At 36.6% G+C, this 21,232-nt stretch overlaps 1 protein-coding gene across 10 annotated transcripts in view; it reads left to right on the top strand.

Annotated features, from left to right (window-relative positions):
- Positions 1-21,232, top strand: part of TNS3 (tensin 3) — a 171,844-nt gene that overhangs the window by 105,652 nt on the left and 44,960 nt on the right. The gene's annotated exons all lie outside the window — the stretch shown is intronic.

Here is a 21,232-nt window from a genome sequence, read left to right as displayed (position 1 = left end):
AAAACATATTTGTCATTGCTATGTTCTGCACATGTTCAGTCAAGCCAGAAGCTTTATATTTCACATACCAAGATAAGCTATTACATAATAAAGATGAATACAGAAAATATTGCAACCAAAATATTTCTCTAAGACATATTTCACTGACCCTTATATATTTTTAATCAGCACACCATCTTAATTTTATATTAATCTGTTATTAATCAGCATGAAAAGTTAAATATTTAAATTTGCCACTTGTAAAAGGTGTATTGCCACTTTTTATACATCTCTTATTTTATATGCTTACTAGATAATCCATGCCCTATTGTGTCATTGTTTCAGGGATAATTCTTTATCTAAATAGAGAAATTGAATGACCACAGGTGGACAAAAAGGGGTGAGCAGGAATGACTTCCAACTTCCTTCTTGGTTCCTGATTGGATTTCCTTGGGGAAATATGGCAGGAAACATCAGAAATTTTCCTCTCTCTTTCCCTCTGTTCATTTGTCTGTCACTATCTTCTTTCCTTCCTTCCCTCCTTCACTGTCTCTCTCCCTGCCTTCCACCTTTTCTTTTTTACTTTCATTTATTTATTTACTTATTTATTTATCCAATTTATTTTCTATCCATCTTGTTTTGAAGTGATCCTGGTGGCATTAAAAGCATTAAAACCATAATATAAATATTTCCAAAACAATAAAAATGGAGTTATAATCAAAGATAAATTATATTTAAAAGATGAGGGGTGGTGGTGGGATTGCATCTTAATTTATCAATAACCTCCATTGAGATACTGCACTATTGGGGCCCCAACCATCTGACAGAGCCTGATCTTCAAGTCCTTATGGAAGGTGAGAAGAGTGGAGCCAATGTCACCTCAGAGGTAACATGTTCCAAAGGACAAAAGCCACAACAACGTGTCCTGGACTCTGATAGCTGAAATTTCTTAACTGACAGGATCTGTGGTATGCCTCCTCTGCCAGTGCAGATGGGGTAGGCCAGTCCCATTGTGGTAAGATAGTTTTTAAAAGTAGCTTGTATCCATGCCATGCACAGCTTCAGTGATGATAACCTTAAATTGCACCAGAAGCAAAACAGCAACCAGTCAGTTCACAGAGTGTGAACCTCTCACATGTCCACATCTATACCAATTGAAACTTCAAAATGTTCTTCACCTTTCCTGCCTCTTCCTTCTTCCCTCTCTTCAACTCTTCATTTCATTTTTCTACCTATCCAGAGGTGGTATTCAGCAGGTTCTGACCAGTTCTGGAGAACTGGTAGCAGAAATTTTCAGTAGTTCAGAGAACAGGCAAATACCACCTCTGACTGGAGATTTTACACTATCCTTCCCCTGCCATGCCCATCAAGCCATGCCCACAGAACCGAAAGTAAATTTTTTTGAATCCCATCACTGTCCCTCTCCCTTCCTTTTTTCCTTCCTCTCCCCTTCACTCCCTGAAATTACCTCTGCCTTCCCTACTCTCTGTTCTTTCCTCCCAGCCATTCTGTCATTATTTTCCTTCCTTTCCTTCCTTTCTTCCCTAGAATTTCTGCTAGCTTCTCCATTTACTTTGTTCACTGGAGACTTTCAAGGAGAAAGTCACTGGGGAAACCAGCAGGAAGTTCAAGTTGAAGGCTAGCAGACAAGCAAATGGCTACTGCCAGTGTGGAGAGAGCAAAGGATAGGTGAGAATACATGAAAGGTGCTGTGCAGGTTGGGAAGTGTGTGTGCATTCAAAGATATATTGCATTGGTTGGGGAGGGTCCACAAGAGTGCAGCACTAGTTAGGAAGGGTGCATGGAATTATGGGGATGTGCAAAAAGTGCCACATGGATAGGATAGAGTATGTGGGGTTGGAACAGGTCAGAAAATGCATATCAGTCCAAAAGTGGTGCTATTGTGGGTCAGAAAAGACAACCCCTATGAGGAGTTGTATAAGAGGGGCTGTTCAGTTCAGAGAAAGCATATGAAAATACCAGAGGCCCCAACAGACAGGTAAGTGGTTGCTATGGAATGGGGGGGGGGGAGCAAAGGGTTGTAAGAGTGGCTGGGAAATTTCCCTGGAATGTTAAACATGAGGATCATGTGACTGCAGCAGTCACTGACACCAACAGCAGCTGAGCAATGAAGTAGTCAGAATTTCTCCAAACTTAATTCCTTTGAGAGCCATGGTTCCCAGATTTCAGACACATTCTGTAAGTTAATCTATTTGAGATACTTTGGTTCAAAAATTGTTTCCTTATGATGCACTGTAAAAGATTTAAAAAATGAGAGTTTTGGTATTATATAGATAGATTAAAATGTTTATGTCCTCTTTTATGACAGTATGAAGCACTTCGGAATCATGCTATTCTACATGTATTATACATCTCTTTTTAGTGCAATATAACAAATGTTCATTGTTAGAGGGTAGAATTTGCTACCAAGTTGCTGTCCTTTCTCCCCTTCTTCCTGTTCATGTTTGAATGAATAGAGAAAATGAGTCCCAATATGGTGAGCTAATACCACATGGAATGCATGCTGCAGGAAATTCCTACTTCATTTCTCAGTCATAAATACACTGGATGGATTTATGCCAGTTTTGTTCCCTCCCTCTTTATGACCAATACAGAAATAATACTACTGCTTAAGAATGATTTAAGTGCTCATGTCTGTTCTCAGCACTTGCTGTACTATATAGTTCTGAATGAATGGTACTCAAAGTTCCAACTATTCCAGCATTTCCACAGACACAACATTGCAACATCTGTGTTTGCTTGCATTTAAGATGTTTGCACTTGTAATCTTCCTTGCTGGTTTTCCACAAGCAAAGTCAATTTGACAGGCAAGATAATAAGTCATTCCACTTAGTTGCTTGTACTTCCTCTGCCCAGCAGCTATCAACCGTAGTCTAGCCCTGCATATTTCAAGGCTTCATTGGCCAATCATGCACCCTCCCTCCCTCCCTCAGCAACAACCCCCCCTCCACCACACTTGGCATTACCTGGCTTGCAAGTCAACTAACAATCAAGGGAATGCTTGGAGTGCCATTGCTAAGCAATGTGGTCACATGATATTGAACTTTACAGCCGCATTACTTGGCAACAGAAATTCCAGTCCCAATTACCATTGTTAACTGAGGATAATATGTACTTAAATCAGAGATGCATAACTCCTTTTAGGCTAAGGACTATATTTCTTTAAATACAGGCAGGGCAAAGAAGTATTTTTGAGGATCACTTTGAATGGCTTTAGGAGTAAATTTTTGAATCTTTTCCTTAAGGAATGTATTTTGTTTTGTGAAGGGTAGAGAATTTTATTCTTCCTGAGAGGGCTGTATTCCAACTGAGGCAATTTAAAATATGTTTTCTAAAATAACTGAAGAATTAAGTTGATCTCATCCTACCTAGAAATTGAGATTAGTAGGTGGAATTCCATTAAAGATAAGATAGGATAGGATAGAATGAGTGTCGCAGACCTAACAAAATCCTATGCAGATTTATTGAGAGAGAAACAAGTAGATGGAGGGGATCATGAGGCCTCAGCGGTTAAAGACACTGAACTTGTTACTTTGAAAGCTGACAGCACAAGTTCGAGATCTGAGCACTGAGCTCGCATTACCTGCCCCAGCTCCTACAAATCTAGTAGTTCTAAAGCATGTAAACGTGAGTAGATAAATAGATATCATTTGGTGGGAAGGTAACAGTGTTCTGTGAACTTTGGCCTATAGTCATACTGGCTGCATGGCCATGGAAATGTCTTCACACAAGGCTGACTGCCTCGGCTGAGAAATTTAGATGAATACCATTTCTTAGAGTCGAAAATGACAGAACAGGGGAAACTTTTTTCTTTAAACAAGTAGATAATCTGAAAAACACTTTTGTCTGCATCACCATTAAAAATTAGCTCATCGAATTATTGTAGATTCCACTTCTATTTATGTGTAGATATTAAGAAGCTACATTCAATTTGCCAGCAAATTTGGAAAACTTAACAATGGCCACAGGATTGGAAAAGGTCAGTTTACATTCCAATTCCAACATAAGCTGGATCAGGGAGAAAGCTAGGGAGTTCCTAAAAAACATATACTTTTGCTTCATTGACTATGATAAAGCCTTTGATTGTGTGGATCACAAATTGTGGCCAGTTCTTAAAGAGATGGGACTACCAGACCATCTTATTTGTCTTTTGAAAAATCTATATGCAAGTCAAGAAGCAACAGTGAGAGCTGGACACGGAACCACTAATTGGTTCAAAATTGGGAAAGGAGTTAGGCAAATCTGTATACTGTCCCCCTGCCTATTTAACTTATATGCAGAGCACATCATGTGAAAGGCAGAGCTGGATGAATCAAAAGTTGGAATTAAGATTGTCGGGAAAAATATCAACAACCTCAGATATGCAGATGATACCACTCTAATGGCAGAAAGTGAAGAGGAACTAAAAAGCCTCTTGATGTGAAGGAGAGTGCGTCAAGAAGATGAGTGCAAAAGTTGGCTTGAAACTCAATGTTAAGAAAACTAAGAACATGGCAAACGGCCCTCTCAATTCCTGGCAAATAGATGGGGAAGAAATGGAGGTAGTAACAGATTTTATTTTCCTGGGCTCCAAGATCACCGTAGATGGGGACTACAGCCAAGAAATTAAAAGCTTGCTCCTGGGGAGGAAAGCTATGGCAAATCTAGACAGCATACTAAAAGCAGAGACATCACCCTGCAAACAAAAGTGTGTATAGTCAAGGCTATAGTTTTCCCAGTTGCAATGTATGGCTCATAAGAAAGGCTGAACATCAAAGAATTGAGGCCTTTGAATTATGGTGCTGGAGAAGACTCCTGCAAGTGCCTTGGACTGCAAGGCAATCAAACCAGTCAGTCCTAGACAAGATCAACTCTGACTGCTCTTTAGTAGGCCAGATCCTGAAGATGAAACTCAAATACTTTGGCCACCTAATGAGAAGGAAGGACTCACTGGAGAAGAGCTTAATACTGGAAAAGATTGAGGGCAAAAGAAGAAGGGGACGACAGAGAATGAGGTGGCTGGATGGAATCACTGAAGCAGTAGGTGTGAGCTTAAAAGGATGGTAGAGGACAGGAAGGCCTGGAGGAATGTTGTTCATGAGGTTGCAATGGGTTGGACATGACTTCGCAACTAACAATAACATTGAGAAGCTAATTCTCAATTAGTTCTCGGTGGGCCACGAGAAAATTTTGGTGGGATGCAGAGAAATCTCAGCCCCAGAGCACACCCCAAAAGCAATTAATCCAGGCTGTGCAGAAACACAAGGATGTGCTGCCCACATGGCCCGCAGGAATCCTTCCCACCCACTCCTTACCTGGCAAACTTGCCTACTAAATTGCTATTTTTCCGACCATCAGCTGTTCTGCTGTGCTGAGAGATTTAGATTAGCTAGGAAACAGGAAATGGTTGGATTTCTTGCTTTCTAGCTAGTCTTTAGATCTTCAGTTCTGCTTTTAAGCACAGCCAAACCTCCCTTAGGATTGAAGTTTCTATTATTCAATGCAGACTCACGGCAAGTAAATTTTATATGACAGACTGAGCTAGCCGATGGCAGATAGATAGATCACTGAATGATTCTGTGAGCAACTCAATCTGCCTGCCTGCTTTGCCTGATTTTGGGTAAAAAATTCAGTATTTACATACATGGTGTGTTGTGAGTTGGCTTGCTAGCAAATTTTATGAGTTTGCAAGCAAATTTTATGTGACAGACTGAGCTAGCCGATGGCAGATAGATACATCACTGAATGATTCTGTGAGCAACTCAATCTGCCTGCCTGATTTGCCTGATTTTGGGTAAATGTTACTCTTTTTTATTAAAAAATGCAATATTTATATAAATATTTATAATATTTACATACAAGCCATGCTCAGCCAGTGACATGACCACCAAACCACACCCACAAATTGGGCCACACCCACAGAACCGGTTAGTGGTCCCTGGGATTTAAAATTATGAGTTTGGTGGTCCCTGAGGTTCAAAAGGTTGGCGACCCCTGCTCTAGAGCATGCAACTTAGAGAAGTTATTATTCTAGCTATGATTGTACTACTTTTATAATGCAACAACTCCAATTTGAGTTCTTCACATAGCCCATCTGGTCCTAGTAGAATCACTTACTAGAAAACTAAAATTGTTTTATTTGGTTATGCTTCCATATCCCATTTATTCAGATTTACTGTTCTGATGTTCCTGTTCTCAAATGGCTGAAAGAGGGTGAATAAGCAGTGATCAGTTGAAAAACAGTTCATAGGATCAAATTGTTCAATCTATCTTCAATGAGATAAAATAGTTTGTTATCTCTGGCATAGCCAGAGAGAGATTGGATCATAGAGACCTAATATGTCATCAGAATAGGCTTCTGTATATGTAAGTTTTGGTCTGGTTGGGATCTGCATTAATTCCATCATCATTAACTTATGGACTCTTAAGTTTTATTTATTTTTATTTCTTATATGTTTTCTGATTCAGTAGGCAGTTTACAGTATCAAGCATTATAATTTGAGTGCTTTTTAATGTTAATTTTAAATTTTTATCCATTTTAAAAAGTCATTATTGTTCTTATGTACTTGTATTACTTATAGCATTTGGTGCACTTTATTTCTTCGTGTCTTCCTGACTAAATTATTGGAAGTGATGCAGTATTACATTGAAACACCCTAAACATTGGAAGATTTTGGTATCCAAACTGAGATTTTTTTATTTGCTACATATTTTTAGAAAGTAAATTTTTAGAATGACAATTAAATGCTATTAGAATAATATTTAAAAGCATCAGAAATCTGAAAAAAGATTATTTCACTGGATAATATTTATAATATCAAATTCACTGTGTATGGATAGTGAAGATGGCTGCTGTCAACAAGGCAGAATATAGAATAATAAAGTTGGAAGGAATCTTGGAAATCTTCCAGTCCAACCCTTTGCTCAAGCATGAGACTTTATACCATTTCAGACAAATGGTTGTCCAATTTCTTTTTGACCTCCCGTGATGGAGCACTCACAACTTCTAAAGGCAAGCAATTCTATTGGTTGATTGCTCTCACCATTAGAAATTTTCTCTTTAGTTCTAGGTTGCTTCTCTCCTTGGCTAGTTTTAATCCATTTTTTCTTGCCTTGCCTTTTGGTTTTGGAAAATAGTTTGACCCCCTTGTCTTTCTAGGAGCCCCTCAAATATTGGAACACTGGTATCATGTCTCCCTAGTCCTTATTGACATACCCAATTCCTGTAACTGCTTTTTGTATGTTTTAACCTCCAGCCCCTAATCATTCTTGTTGCTTTTATCTGCATTTTTTCCAGAATGTCAACATCTTTTTTATATTGTGGTGACTAGAACTGGATGCAGTATTTCAAATGTGGTCTTAATAAGGCTTTGTAAGTGGTACTAGAACAATTCTAGAAGATACTTTTTAACATTTAATGCATATGGTATGAACTATTTAGGCATAAAACAACTAATTTCATTTTATAAAACAGGTAGTCCTGACAAATATTGACTATCATACATCCGATGATGTCACTGAGTGATTTCAGAATATACTACAGTGGAAACTAATAATTGGCACTAAGACCATAGCTATTTCACTGGAGGATTTTTGTGTGTTTCTGAAAGAACCAGTGTGCTGTGTTTAAGCTTGCTCCAAGATATATAAAGACACAGTTGTCTTGAGCCTCAACCAGCCAATTGAGGTTTGAGCCATATTATATGTTAAACATTCTGTATCAAGTGAGTCACCAGATATTTTAATTATCTCACATAACTGTCTGTGCTCTGACTTTCCATACCCATTATCACTGGGCTTAGAGATAACTTTTAGAGGTCAGTATACTATATTTCCTGTGACAAAGTAAAGATTCATTAAACCAAAACTGTGGACAAAGACCAATCTATTTATATTAGCTTTAAAAGTACAACCAATGAGATTCTTTATGCCTACATAAATATTTGAAAAAAACACATTTCCTTGGCTATAGATTCATATCACTATGACATTGAAGGATAATTTAATCTCTCAGGTCAACTCTTTGTACCTATGAAAGAACAGGACTTTGTGGGTATTTATTACTGAAGTTGTTCAAATACAACCAAAGTGCAAGAGTGGACAGTCAGGCACCATTTGCACCATCTACTGCTAAATTTTCACACAAACCATAAAACAACTTATTTTCTTCTTCTGCCCTATTTCACTTTCAAACAGCAAAAGAGGCATTCCAATGGCAGTATGGTGCTGTTAGTAATCATATATTTTTCAGGAATAAAATTTCTGTTAACTTTCTAGCATATTTTTGTTTAAAGATTTATCAAGTTTTCTCCTGTTTTAGAAAGATTAAATTAGTAGGTTCCCTAAGATATATATTCCTCCTGACTAATTTATAATCTGAACAAGATAAACATTTGCTACAATAACATCTGCTGCTCAGCATCTTACTACTGAATTTCCCTGAACAGATTCAGAAAATATTTTGTTTTTGTCTTTTAAGGAGGGAAAGGCAACATTTCAATATAAATATTTACGGACAGTTTTATAAGTTAACACAATTGAATGCACAGAAACAATAATAGGATCAAAGGAAGAGCATATGAAAGCAATATTCAAAACAATATAACAAAAAAGTAAAAAAAAATGTCCTGGAGAGATAGTTACTGTATATAATGAACAAATGAATCAGCAAATGTGTGGAAAACTCTTAAAAATATCATTGGTTACAGCAAACCTCCTTTCCTTGCTGAAAGGAATCAGCAACTGGCAGATGACCTGCATGTGTTTTACTGTAGGTTTGAGAGGAAACCATTGTCAACTATCACCACCATCTACATCTCAGACACAACAAACAACAGCCAAGCCTCCTACAACTGATCCCATCCCTTTGGGCCCCTCACCTCAAAGTGATCACAGAAAATGATGGACAAGGTCTATTTCACAGACAAAAGCCTGGAAAAGCACTAGGCCCAGACAAGGTAACTCCTTCTTGCTTGAAAGTTTGTGCTAAACAACTACCCCCCATCTTCATCCGCATCTTTAATAAATCACTAGAGATGTATTATGTTCCTTTTTGTTACAAATGCTCTAGTGCTGATGAAACCCTCCATCAAGGAGCTGAATGACTACAGACTGGTTGCTCTGACATCCATAGTTATAAAAACCTTTGAAATGTTAGTGCTGGCTCACCTGAAAACCATTACAGATTCACTGTTAGACCCCTTGCAATTTCCCTTCTAAATATATATCTTGGCAGATGATGCTGTTAATATGGCTTCACTACATTCTACAACATCTTGAATCTCCAAGGATCTATGCAAGGGTCCTTTTTGTAGACCAGCTCGGCATTCAAGACCATCACTCCAAATATTCTTCTAACTAAACTGATTCAGCTAACAGTGCCTGACCACATTTGTAAGCAGATTATAAGTTTTCTAACAGGCAGGAAGCAGCAGATGAAGCTAGGCAAAATCATATCAAATATCTATACAATTATCACTGGGACTCCCCAGGGTTGTGTGCTCTTCCTACTTTGTTTCTTTATACCAATGACTGTATCTCAAAAGATCTTTCTGTTAAATTATTTAAGTTTGCAGATGATACAACTGGGCTTGATCTCATTTGAAACAATGATGAATCTGCATATAGACAGGAAGTTGAACAACTAGCCTTGTGGTGCATCCAGAACAATCTTGAATTGAACACACTCAAAACTGTAGAAATGATAGCAGATTTTAAGAGAATCCTTATTTTCTACCATCTCTTACAATACTAGGCAACATAGTATCAACAGTAGAGGTTCTACAATCTCTTAAGACTTAAAATAGACACCTAACATCAAAAATGTCATCAAAAATACACAACAAAGAATATTCTTCCTACACCAACTCAGAAAGCTCAGAGTGTCCAAATAGCTGCTGATACAGTTCTACAGAAGAATTATTGAGTCTGTCATTTGAGCCTCTATAACTGTCTGGTTTGGCACTGCAACCAAACAAGACAGACACAGACTCCAACAGATAATGCAGAAAAAACTATTGCAACTAGCCTGCTTTCCACCTGTACAATGTACAAACCAGAAAGAGGGCTGTGAAAATGTCTACAGAGCCTTCATAACATAAACTGTTTCAACTTCTTCCCTCAAGATATGCTATAGGGCAGTGGTGGCAAACATATGGCAAGCATGGCACAGGTGGCACGCAGAGCCCTCTCTATAGACATGCGTGCCATCACCCCAGCTCGGCTCCATCATGCATGTGCATGCACCTCCTGCCAGCCAGCTGGTCTTTGGATCTCTGCTGTGCATGTGCATGTGCATGGGGCGCTTAGGGCAACCAAAAGGTTCGCCATCATTGCTATAGGACATTGCACACAAAAATAACTAGGCACAAGGACAGTTTTCTCCCATGCCATCCCTCTGCTAAACAATTAATTCCCACAACACTGTCAAACAACCTAGTAAGACTCTATTACTATTATTCTTCTCATCTTTCCTATTACCTATATTCTCATCATCTTATGACTATGACTTTATTGCTTGCATCTTATGATTTATATTAATTGTTTTATTTAGTATCCTAGTATGATTTGTTTTGATTGCTTATTTAGTATACTATGACTATCACTAAGTGTTGTATGTTATGATTTCTGATGAATGTATCTTATGATGATTATGATCATGATTTATCACTTGTTGCTTGTATCTACACTGAGACAAATTCCTTGTGTGTCCAATCACACGGCCAATAAAGAATTCTATTCTATTCTATTCTATTCTATTCTATTCTATTCTATTCTATTCTATTCTATTCCATTCCATTCCATTCCATTCCATTCCAAATGTAGACTTTTATGATGCTTGAAATATAATTTCAATTAATTCTATTACTATCAAAAAGAGTAATTTTCCTTGAATTTTTTGAGAATTTGAGAATGTACTGGTTAGTCAGTAAAATCTTGGAAAGAAATATTAGTACAAATGTTGATTTGTTTATTATTTAATTCATTCCTGCAGAAAAACAAGCAAATTAGTAAAATGGTGAAGCATTTTATTGTTTGCCAAATACTTTCCGTTTACTTCAAGCCTCAGTGTGCTATAGACTCTCAGTATAATTTTAATAGTTAGTTCAGTCTGATACATGCTTACTTATAAGTAAGTTAGATTTTTAGTATGATTAACTTTCATGTTTGCTGCCATTGTGAAATAAGGAAGAGTTGTCATGTCTGTACTACAAAAATCTGAGCTACTACTACAGAACAGCATGTTATAATGTAGTGATTTTCTAGAACAGGGCAACTATAGAATAAGGTAAATTGGTGATGTTCTAAGGTGTTTTGAAATGTTTGAACTATGAACCTACATATGAACCATCTAAAACAGAGATCCCCAACCTTTTCGGCTTGGGAACTGGGGAAGGAGATGGTTCCGCTCATGAGGCGGGCAAGGGTGTGTATACAGTTCCATTTATGCTCACCGGTCACTTCTGAAAAGCTCAAGGCCAGGTAGAGGGCTGCAGCCTGGTCTAAAAGACTATTCATCCAATATGGACTATTTTATGGCTAAGGACCACTCTTTTTTTTCTTTTCTTAAATATTAAGAGACACAAAGACATCTGTATTGCAGACATTATACTAGTCTAAGTTGGTATAAAGTGTTTTCTGTCACAGAAGATGCTTGACATCGTAATGATGAAGATAGTTTTAAAAGAGATGAGGTTTTCCGTGGATTTTCCCTCTGATTTTATTCATTTAGCTGTGACACTAATGATCAGTACAGGCAGTCCCTTTATTTAGTGACCATTCAAAGTGATAATGGCACTGAAAATGTGACAGTGCCGTTTTTCACTTTGAAGATTACTGCATCATCCCCATGTTCACATGAAAATTCAGATACTTGGCAACTGACTCATATATACAGTATTATGGTTGCCATGTGCTGGTGTTGATCATGTGATCAGCTTATGTAAACTTCTGATGGGCAAAGTCAATGGGGAAGCCAGATTCACTTAAAAACTGTTACTAACTTAACAACCACAGTGATTCACTTAATAACTATGGCAAAAAAGATTAGAACATGGGCAAATAACTTAACAAAAGAAATTTTGAGCTGAATTGTGCTAATAAGTCAAGGACTATCTGTATTACCAAATTTTAGTAAAATAGTCAAGCTATTTACTTTCCCAGTTAAATGACCTAATTATTTTGTACCCTTTTGGGAACAGTTATTTTCTTCCTAGCAGAGTAGTCTTTTGTGAAAATGTTGAGGATATGCATGCACCTACAATCTATGTACCTCTTGCACATTACTAAATATGAAGTTTGTTTCAGTGAAGAATTAAGAAAGGACATAAGATTTTAGAAATTTTCCAATAATCAAACTAGCAACTTGTTTTCTACAGTTTTTCCCCCCAACAGGTAAGGTTTGATCTTATCTTCACATCTCTAGCTCCACAGAGCTTCCTGCAATGTATAGAATTTCCCATGGTGCCTTCTCATCTGAGGAGTGCCCAAAGGCTTCTTTTCAGGAATTCTCCCAATTCAGCTTTATCAGCCATAGGGCTTTTACCAAAATTAACAGCACAACTTCAACATCCAGTTGCTGTCCAAGTCCATTGTCTTTTTTTTAAAGCTATCAATTCCATTTCCAGGTTTCTCTTTGGCCTTCCTCTTTAGAGGGTTTCTATAGTGGCATTTAAACTCCTCTCTAATTCAGTGGACTTTAAATATCAATGGCAATTCAACATTTCACCTTCAGCTCACCCTTATAGAGAGACCAATAGAATTTAAGAATTTTCAGTTCCTTCTCCAGGACAGAATTTCATGTCTTCGTGGCTATTGTAAATGAAGAGCCAGTGAGATGCTATGGTGGACAACAAGCTACATTCTTGTGTTGACATAAGACAACACATGTTGTAATGTCTACTCTGGCATGTAATAAAATTTTGTATCTAGCCTTAACCTTTTAAGCATATGCCAGGCTTCTGTTGAGTCTGAAATATTGTCACAAGAAAAAGAAATGCAATAAAATGAAATAAATAAAATAGTGCTTGAGCGGGTGAGATACATCATGAAAAAACAAAGATCAGCATTTTTAAAATTAATATTTAGTTTGCAATTAAACTTGTGTCCTTAGTTTTATGTACCTCTCAATTTGTAAAAAGAATCTAATTTTTTTTAGATTTAAAATATTTTCTTTTCTTTGGAACAATTCTAGTTTAGTTCTTGTTTATCCAGTGAAATTGATTGCTAGTAGATATTAGACTATCAGTGGAATTTCAGTGCATGAGAAATCTTATCTTTAGAGGGGAATATACACCTTCATTTTCTTAAGCTCACATATAATAGAGTTATGGATATTACATTCTGACTGCTTACTATTACAACAAATAGACTGAATAATTAGCATAAACAAAGAATTGTTCAAAAACATGGAAGACATATTTATTAATCTGTGTTAGCCATAACAGGTAACAGACTTTCCATGTATCAAGTCTACATACTGGAAATCAAATCACATGCATCTTGATTTAATCCATTTTTTGTTTATAAATACTATGCAACCAGGAGGGAGGGAGGGAGGGAGAAAGAGAGAGAGAGAACTACATTCATCCCATCTCTGTCTGTGATTGAGTTTGTTGATGGTTAGGACAACAAGTGTGCTTTCTGACAAGGACTTCTACCTTATAGTATGTATGTCCCCAATATTGAGATATTTCATATTTTTAAGTAAATCTATTTATATTATCCTTTTTCAGCCACTGGCCTTAGTATCAGATTTCAAACGTTGTGACTCATTTTTATCTTAAACATTGTCTATTTTTAAGGATTTGTTTAAATAAGAAGCAGTATTTTAAAATTATAAAAATGATCAGGTGAAACACAAAAATGCTACACAACACATTGGTACCAGAATAATATGGTTTAATAGATTAAACATTTGTTTGATTCATGTACAAATTCATCCATTCCAACTGAATTGCATTTGTCAGTCCTTAAGTAGTGCTTTTTACATAGTTGTTGTACTATGAAAATTTGAAACCAAACTATAGCAATGAATCATTTTGGGGGGAGGGGAAAGTAGAACAGGCAGAATAGCAAAAATGGTAGGTAGATTTTCTTTAAGTGTTTAAATATATTGGTTGACTAAATATGGTCAGTAATGATACTGTGACAATATATATCGCAACCCCTCCATAGCAAACATCCAAGCTGTATTTAAACTATGAAATGCATTGTTGACATGCTACATTATTGTTAATTAGCAAATAATATTTAGAATATATATTTTGTAAATTCATTAATGGATTATTCTACCAATAAATATTGATCAAATCAAACACATTTCTTGAGGTACTTACACTTTCTCCCAACAATTGCAAATAGAAAATGATTTAAAAACATGGGGAGGTATGCATTTAAGATAAATTAGAAAACTAAAACTCTGAAAGAATTTTTTTTTTATAATGAAGTACTAATACTTGGGGAGCTTTTACTCAGGATTCAGGTCTCTGATCACTGATTGTTAACCTAATGAGCAAAAGATGCTTAGCCCCGACTTACAACTTATGGTCATTAAACAAATCCAACTTCTCCCCCATTGACTTTGCTTATTGGAAACTAGAAGGCTAAAGGGTGATTCCTGTATGTTGCAATCATTATAAATACATGCCAAGTTCCCAAATTTTGATCACATGACCATGGGGATTCTACAATAGTTGTAAGTACAAGGATCAGTCATAAGTCACTGTTTTCAGTGATGTGGTAACTTCAAACAGTCACTAAACAAATTGTTGTAAGTTGAGGATTAGCTATATTTCTTTGCTAACAATTGTCAGGTTATGCAATGATAACATAGTTGCATAATTGACTTTTTTTGTTTTGCTTTGTTTTTTGGTGCAGTCAATGTTGACTCCTGGCATCGGTGCGGAATCCGCAATCGGGTGCGGTTTTGCCCAAGCTCGCTTGCTGGAGGGTCCCATTTGGGACTGGAGCCACCTTGGTGAGGTGGTGAAGAAGGGGGAAATTGCCTGGAGGGTCGAGGGGAGCTGCAACTCCCCTCCCTGACAGGAAAATCCCTCCCAAAGGCAAGTTGCAGTGGTGGTCCCAAAATGGTGACCACAAAGACAAAGAACACTCCAGGAAACTAAGTTTTGTACTGGAGCAGAGAAGTAGCGAGCAGTGACATCGCTCTTGAGGCACCCCGGTATCAAATTAAAAGGTTATTCTGGAGGAAAGTGTGGAAAGTGTGGAAGCGACAACCAGAGAAAGTGAGAAAGAAATTGGATTTTATAAATTTGGATTGGATTATTGTATTAATTGGATTATTGTACTAATTTGGAGGAGAATTTTAAAGGAAAATACTTTAACACAACAAAGGTTTAGAAATCAAACAGGACATATATTGAACTGTGGGCACTTAAAGGGCATAACTAAATGCTAGAATTGAATGTGTTGAAAAGAAAAGAAATAATAGCTAATGATTGAAATTAGCGAACTTAATAAAAATATTATATTCAAAAAGGAAAGTTAAAAAGACTCAAGAGCGCCACCTGAAGAAACAGTAAAACTTTCATATGTTCTAAAAAGAGCGTCTGGTCTTTTGAGAGTTTGGACTTTGGAACTTAAAAGAAAATAAAAGGAACTTTAGTATTGTCATAGAATCACTCAGTAATTTGGGAAACAGTTGAGAAAGGGCCAAATAGAAGACCCAGAATAAAGACTCAAGAGCATGAATGGTTGAAATTAAACCCAAAAGATATTGGCTGAAATAATATACTGGACTCTGGGATTGAATGTATCTATTAAAGAAGAGGATTTCAGCTATTAAGGAAGAGAGAAGATATAATGGAGGAGCTACTTGTTGATATAAGACTGGACTTACAAGACATAGGATCGGATATGCAAGATACAAGGGACATGATGAAAATTAAACTTGAAATGTGTAATTATGTACTACACAAATTAGAAATGGTGACTCAGCATACACAAGAACACAATAAACCAGAGGGGGAGCTCTATAAAGAAGAAGCCAACTTAGAAGGACAAAACGAACAATTATTTAAGCAGGGGGGGAAAGGAATTTGAATTAAAAATTGGTGGTCTGATGGGATGATAAAAGGGAGAATAGTTCGGAAAATGGTTAAAGAGAGAGGGGAAAAGCAGAAAAAGGAAGTGCAAAAGAAAAATCAAAAGAGGGAGAGAGAAAAGTTTAATAACTGGAATGAGAAAAGGAGGGGAACTAGAATGGGGAAAAGGGGAATTAAGAGAAAGGACCAGGAAATAAAGAGGAACGGGAAAAAAACAAGGATGAAAAGAAGATACATTGTCCAAAGAGTGAGAGATAATGGGTGAAAAAAAAGAGACAAGGAAGGGGATTCCTCAAGGTAATATGTTGTGATGTATAAGAATATATTGAAAATAATATTTTGTAATGTATAGATGATTTATAGAGAAAATATAATGTGGAATCTGAGAAATATATATATATATATATTTGTATTTTATACTAGATAGGAAGACTGATATTAAGGAAGAATGAAGGTGGTTAGCTCGAATTACTAACTAGAGGGTACAATTATATTTACAGATAAGGATTGATAAAATGACAAATGTGACAGGAAAAAAATGAGAAATGACAATAGAAAGATGAAAATCTTAGATAACATTGTAAAATAAGATATGAGATATACTAAGAAAAATGGAAGGAGATATAATAGGATTTGGAATTGAATAAAAATAACATTGTAAAACAAGATATGAGAACATGAATTGGGATTGGATAAGATAAGCTTAATAATTAATAAATGATAAGGATGATACAATATGAAATTAAACAAATAATATGAATAGGTAACTATGGTCATGTTTGTATTGAGATGTGAAACCTGAAACCGCACTGCTTGCCAAATGAGAAGCTTTTATTTAAAAAATAAAATGAAAACAGGGAGGAAATCGAATAATGGAATTACTAGGTATATTTGATATGATGGTAGGCATTTGGAGATAGTAAGGTTGAAAATAAATATTGAAGAATTATGAATTAATATGAACATAGGTAATGAGAGATGTATTGATGCCACAGTGTTAATGTATTGTTGTTATATGTAGATTGAAATAAAAAACTTTTGGGAAAAAAATGTTTATTCCTGGCTATTGCTTTGACTAGTCCTATTTTTCTTGGCAAGATTTTTCAGATAATTTGCCATTGCTTTCTTCCCAGAGACAATAGAAAATTATTGGCCCAAAATCACCTACCTGGCTTTGTATTTCAAAGGGGACTACAACTCATAGACTTCTAGTTTCTAACCAGATGCCTTAACTGCTACACCAAACTGGCTCTCTGTTGACTTGCCATCTGTTGAAATGTTCTTAAGGTTACACTTTTTTTTGCTGTAACAGACTAGCATGGCTGTTACAAATATGTAGTATGTAAATTTGTCCAAAAATATTCCTTGACCATAAAGCTCAAAATATTTTAATGACTCATAAGAAATTTCAATTTAGATATTAGTTTCTTCCTTTATCAAGCTATTTTCTCTTGGTCATCATCTCTATAAACTGTGCTCTAAGACACAGCAAAATAATCCTGAGGAAGAGTTTCCCACCCATCTTCTTGGCTTATGGATATGAAAACAAATGCCCACACATTCAAAAAAAACATAAAATCCTCTTCCATTTTATATATGTATGTTTGTGTTTAAAAATAAAAAACTTTATTTAAAAACAAAACAAAAAACAATGACATCACCCCTCACCTGCATTCCAACAACTGTCACAGTAGTGAAAAATGTCTGCTACAAGGCAGCACATTAGGCAACAGAACTAACCATAGCCCAGACCACATATATGCCATGTTGGACCTCTGCCTGGCCATTATCTGTTTTAAATACAATGAAGGTTTCTACAGAAAAAACATGATTGTGCCATGGATTCACCTGTGTCCCCACTGTGGTCAATCTCTACATGGAAGATATTGGAAGATATAGAAACCAAAGCCCTAAACTCCATCACAGGTTACCCACCTCTATATGCATGTGGATGATACTTGGGTCAAGATTGAAACACAGGAGGTGGAAGCCTTCACCAAAACCAGAAAAAAACAGATTACCTATAACAATAAGGAAACTTCAATCCAAAAAGAAATCCCTTTGGTGGAAAAACAAATCTGGTCAAGTTGCCAACTTTAAAAGCTGATACAAAAATGTATGCCACCAGATAAAGACTGAATGCACCAATTATCACATTAAACAAGAGGAAAACCTATGCACCAATTCCACCCACGCTTTTTACAATTTTGTAAACAACAAACTAAAAGACTCAAGGTCCATCCCACTCCTGAAAGGACCTAATGGTAAAGACTGCAATGACGATACTATTAAAGCCAACCTCTTTAACACATTCTTTGGCTCAGTATTTGTAAACATGCCCAGTATTACCTAGTTGAACCACAGACAACTACAATGGTCTAATACATATTGATTTTACAGTAGACAATGTTGAAAAAGCACTATGCAATCTAAAATCATCTCTGTTGGACCGGACGGAATATGTGCCTACTTCTTAAAAATGCTATTCACTGCCATAGCCGAACCTCTAAGCATAATTTTTAAAAAATCTTTCAGGACCAGCTTCTTGCCAAAACTATGGTCACAAGCCACAGTCATCCCCATCTTCAAAAAGGGAGACCCCAGCCTAGTTGAAAATTACAGACCAATATCTTTATGCTGCGTCACCTGTAAAGTCATGGAATCAATTATTAATCAATCCATTATCCTCCACTTAGAGACAAACAACCTACTCTCTAATAAACAATTTGGTTTCAGAAAAAAACTCCTGCAATCTGCAACTCTTATACTGCAAAAACATATGGACTACACAACTTGGTCAGGGCAAAGCAATAGATGCAATTTACATAGACTTCAGTAAAGCCTTTGATTCAGTGGTATACGGCAAACTACTCCTAAAACTTATGGTATCTCTGGACACCTGCATAACTGGATAGAAGCATTCCTGTCAGACAACAAATGGTCAAAATTGGGAGAGTCCTATCAAATTCTGTACCTGTCAACAGTGGTGTCCCCCAAGGCAGTGTTCTAGGACCAACTCTCTTCATACTCTACATAAATGACCTCTGTGATCATATTAAGAGCAACTGCATTCTCTTTGCTGATGATGTACAGCTATTCCACACCATTGATAATACTGCTACCCTTCAAAAAGACCTTGACTATGTATCAGAATGGTCAAACAAATGGCAACTTCAAAGCTCAACAAATAAATGCTCTGTCTTACATATTGGCAAAAAAAAATCAGAAAATAAAATACAAGCTGAATAGTCAAGACCCTGTTGATGATCCAAGCTCTGTCAAGGATTTTTGAGTACTTATCTCTAATGATCTAAGTGCTAGAGCCCACTGTAACTACAAAGCCAAAAAGGCATTAAAAGTTGTTAACCTAATCCTGCGTAGCTTTTTTTCTGGTAATATCACACTACTAACTAGAGCATACAAAACATTTGCTGGACCAATACTTGAATACAGCTCATCCGTCTGGAACCCGCATTACATATCTGATATTAATACAGTTGAGAAAGTCCAGAAATATTTCACAAGAAGAGTTCTTCACTCCTCTACTTGTTGCAGAATACCTTATGCCACCAGACTTGAAATTTTAGACCTAGACAACCTAGAACTACGTTGCCTTCAATCCAATCTAAGTATAGTACATAAAATTATATATTGCAACGTCCTACCTGTCAATGAATACTTCAGCTTCAACCATAAGTACAAGAGCACACAATAGATACAAACTCAAGGTAAACCGCACCAAACTTGATTGCATGAAATACAACTTTAGCAACAGAGTGGTCAATGTCTGGAATATTCTACCTGACTCTGTGGCTTCTTCCCCAAACCCCAAAAACTTTAATCTTAAACTGTCTACTATTGACCTCACCCCTTTCCTAAGAGGTCTGTAGGGGGCGTGCACCAACATGCCTACTGTCCCTGTCCTATTGTTTCTTTTTTTTCTTATACATTTAATGTATTCATAACCATGTTTATACTTATACTTATCTTATAATTGCTTAAGAAAATAAATAAACAAAAACTGCCAAATTGCTAATATAAATAATCGCTGTCACATAACATATTGCTTTATGACTGATTAATTTAGCGATGGAGTTGCTAATCCCACTTACTACTGTTAAACAAGAACTACCTATATTATATAAAAGTACCAAACCACTTTTTAGAAGAAAAAAAATAGATGGTACATTTAAGAAAGCTATTCCTTACATATATTTTATTTAGCAAGCCAGAACTAGAAGACTGGTTGGGCTATTCTTGCTGTAATCTTCCCGATGCAACATTTTAGGATTTTTGCTTTTTATTTTAATCTATGGATGGGACTGTTGGAAGTTAAAGCTCACCCCTCTCCCAGAAAAATAAAAAATCTTAGGAAATATAAAAAATGCAGAAACTCAGCCCCCTCACCCTTTGTCAATGAGCCATCAAGTCCTGAGCCAGTCTATTCTACATGACAAAGGTAGGATTAGCCCCTCTACCCATCTCACCACATGGCAACTGGGAAGATTACATCAGCCAGCACTCAAACAAGCCTGGGACACAGGCAAAGCCTACAAAGTTAGCTAAGCCCCCCTGCCCCCTGGGAGTCTGACAGCCAATTGGATACATTTCTTACACAGGACCAAGAAACACTAAGGTGGGGCCCACAGAGGGTATAAAACTCAGGCGCTCTCAGCATCTCAGCCCTTTTTTTTTCTTCACCCAACATCTTGAAGCATGTGATTGCCCCCTTTCACCCAGGAGCTTGAAGGTATGTGATCCTGTCCACCATTAAACCATTTTTCCAAACAGCCTCCATGTTTCCAGTGTCTTTTTTTCCCGTTTGGAACTGTATCCAGAAGGCTGTTTTCAACAATTGAATTTACCTGGAAGAAAGTAAAAGGAAACTCCATTACAATTACATCTGCTTCCAGCTCCTGATCACCCTACACTGTTTGATTCGTTTGAATATCACATAGATTATCCCAAACATGCAATTGCTGATTCAGAATTAGCAATTCTCTTTATAGACAGAAGGTTAGCAATCAAAATTTTGTGAATTACAAACATTGGCATTCAAATGCATACTATCAGACACTTTTAGCAAAATGATCCAGGCTCTATCAGCTTTAAAAGTCAACTGGATTTATATTTCTGTAGAAAAGGAGGATGCAATTGGTTTACTTTTGCAGGCTCTTTTATCTTTCCTG

This window comes from Pseudonaja textilis, chromosome Z (genome assembly GCF_049901715.1).
Source record: "Pseudonaja textilis isolate UNSWEBS1 chromosome Z, rPseTex1.2, whole genome shotgun sequence".
Classification (NCBI taxonomy): Eukaryota; Metazoa; Chordata; class Lepidosauria; order Squamata; family Elapidae; genus Pseudonaja; species Pseudonaja textilis.
The sequence above is the reverse complement of the archived record's forward strand: the minus strand, read 5'-3'. Positions and strand labels throughout refer to the sequence as shown.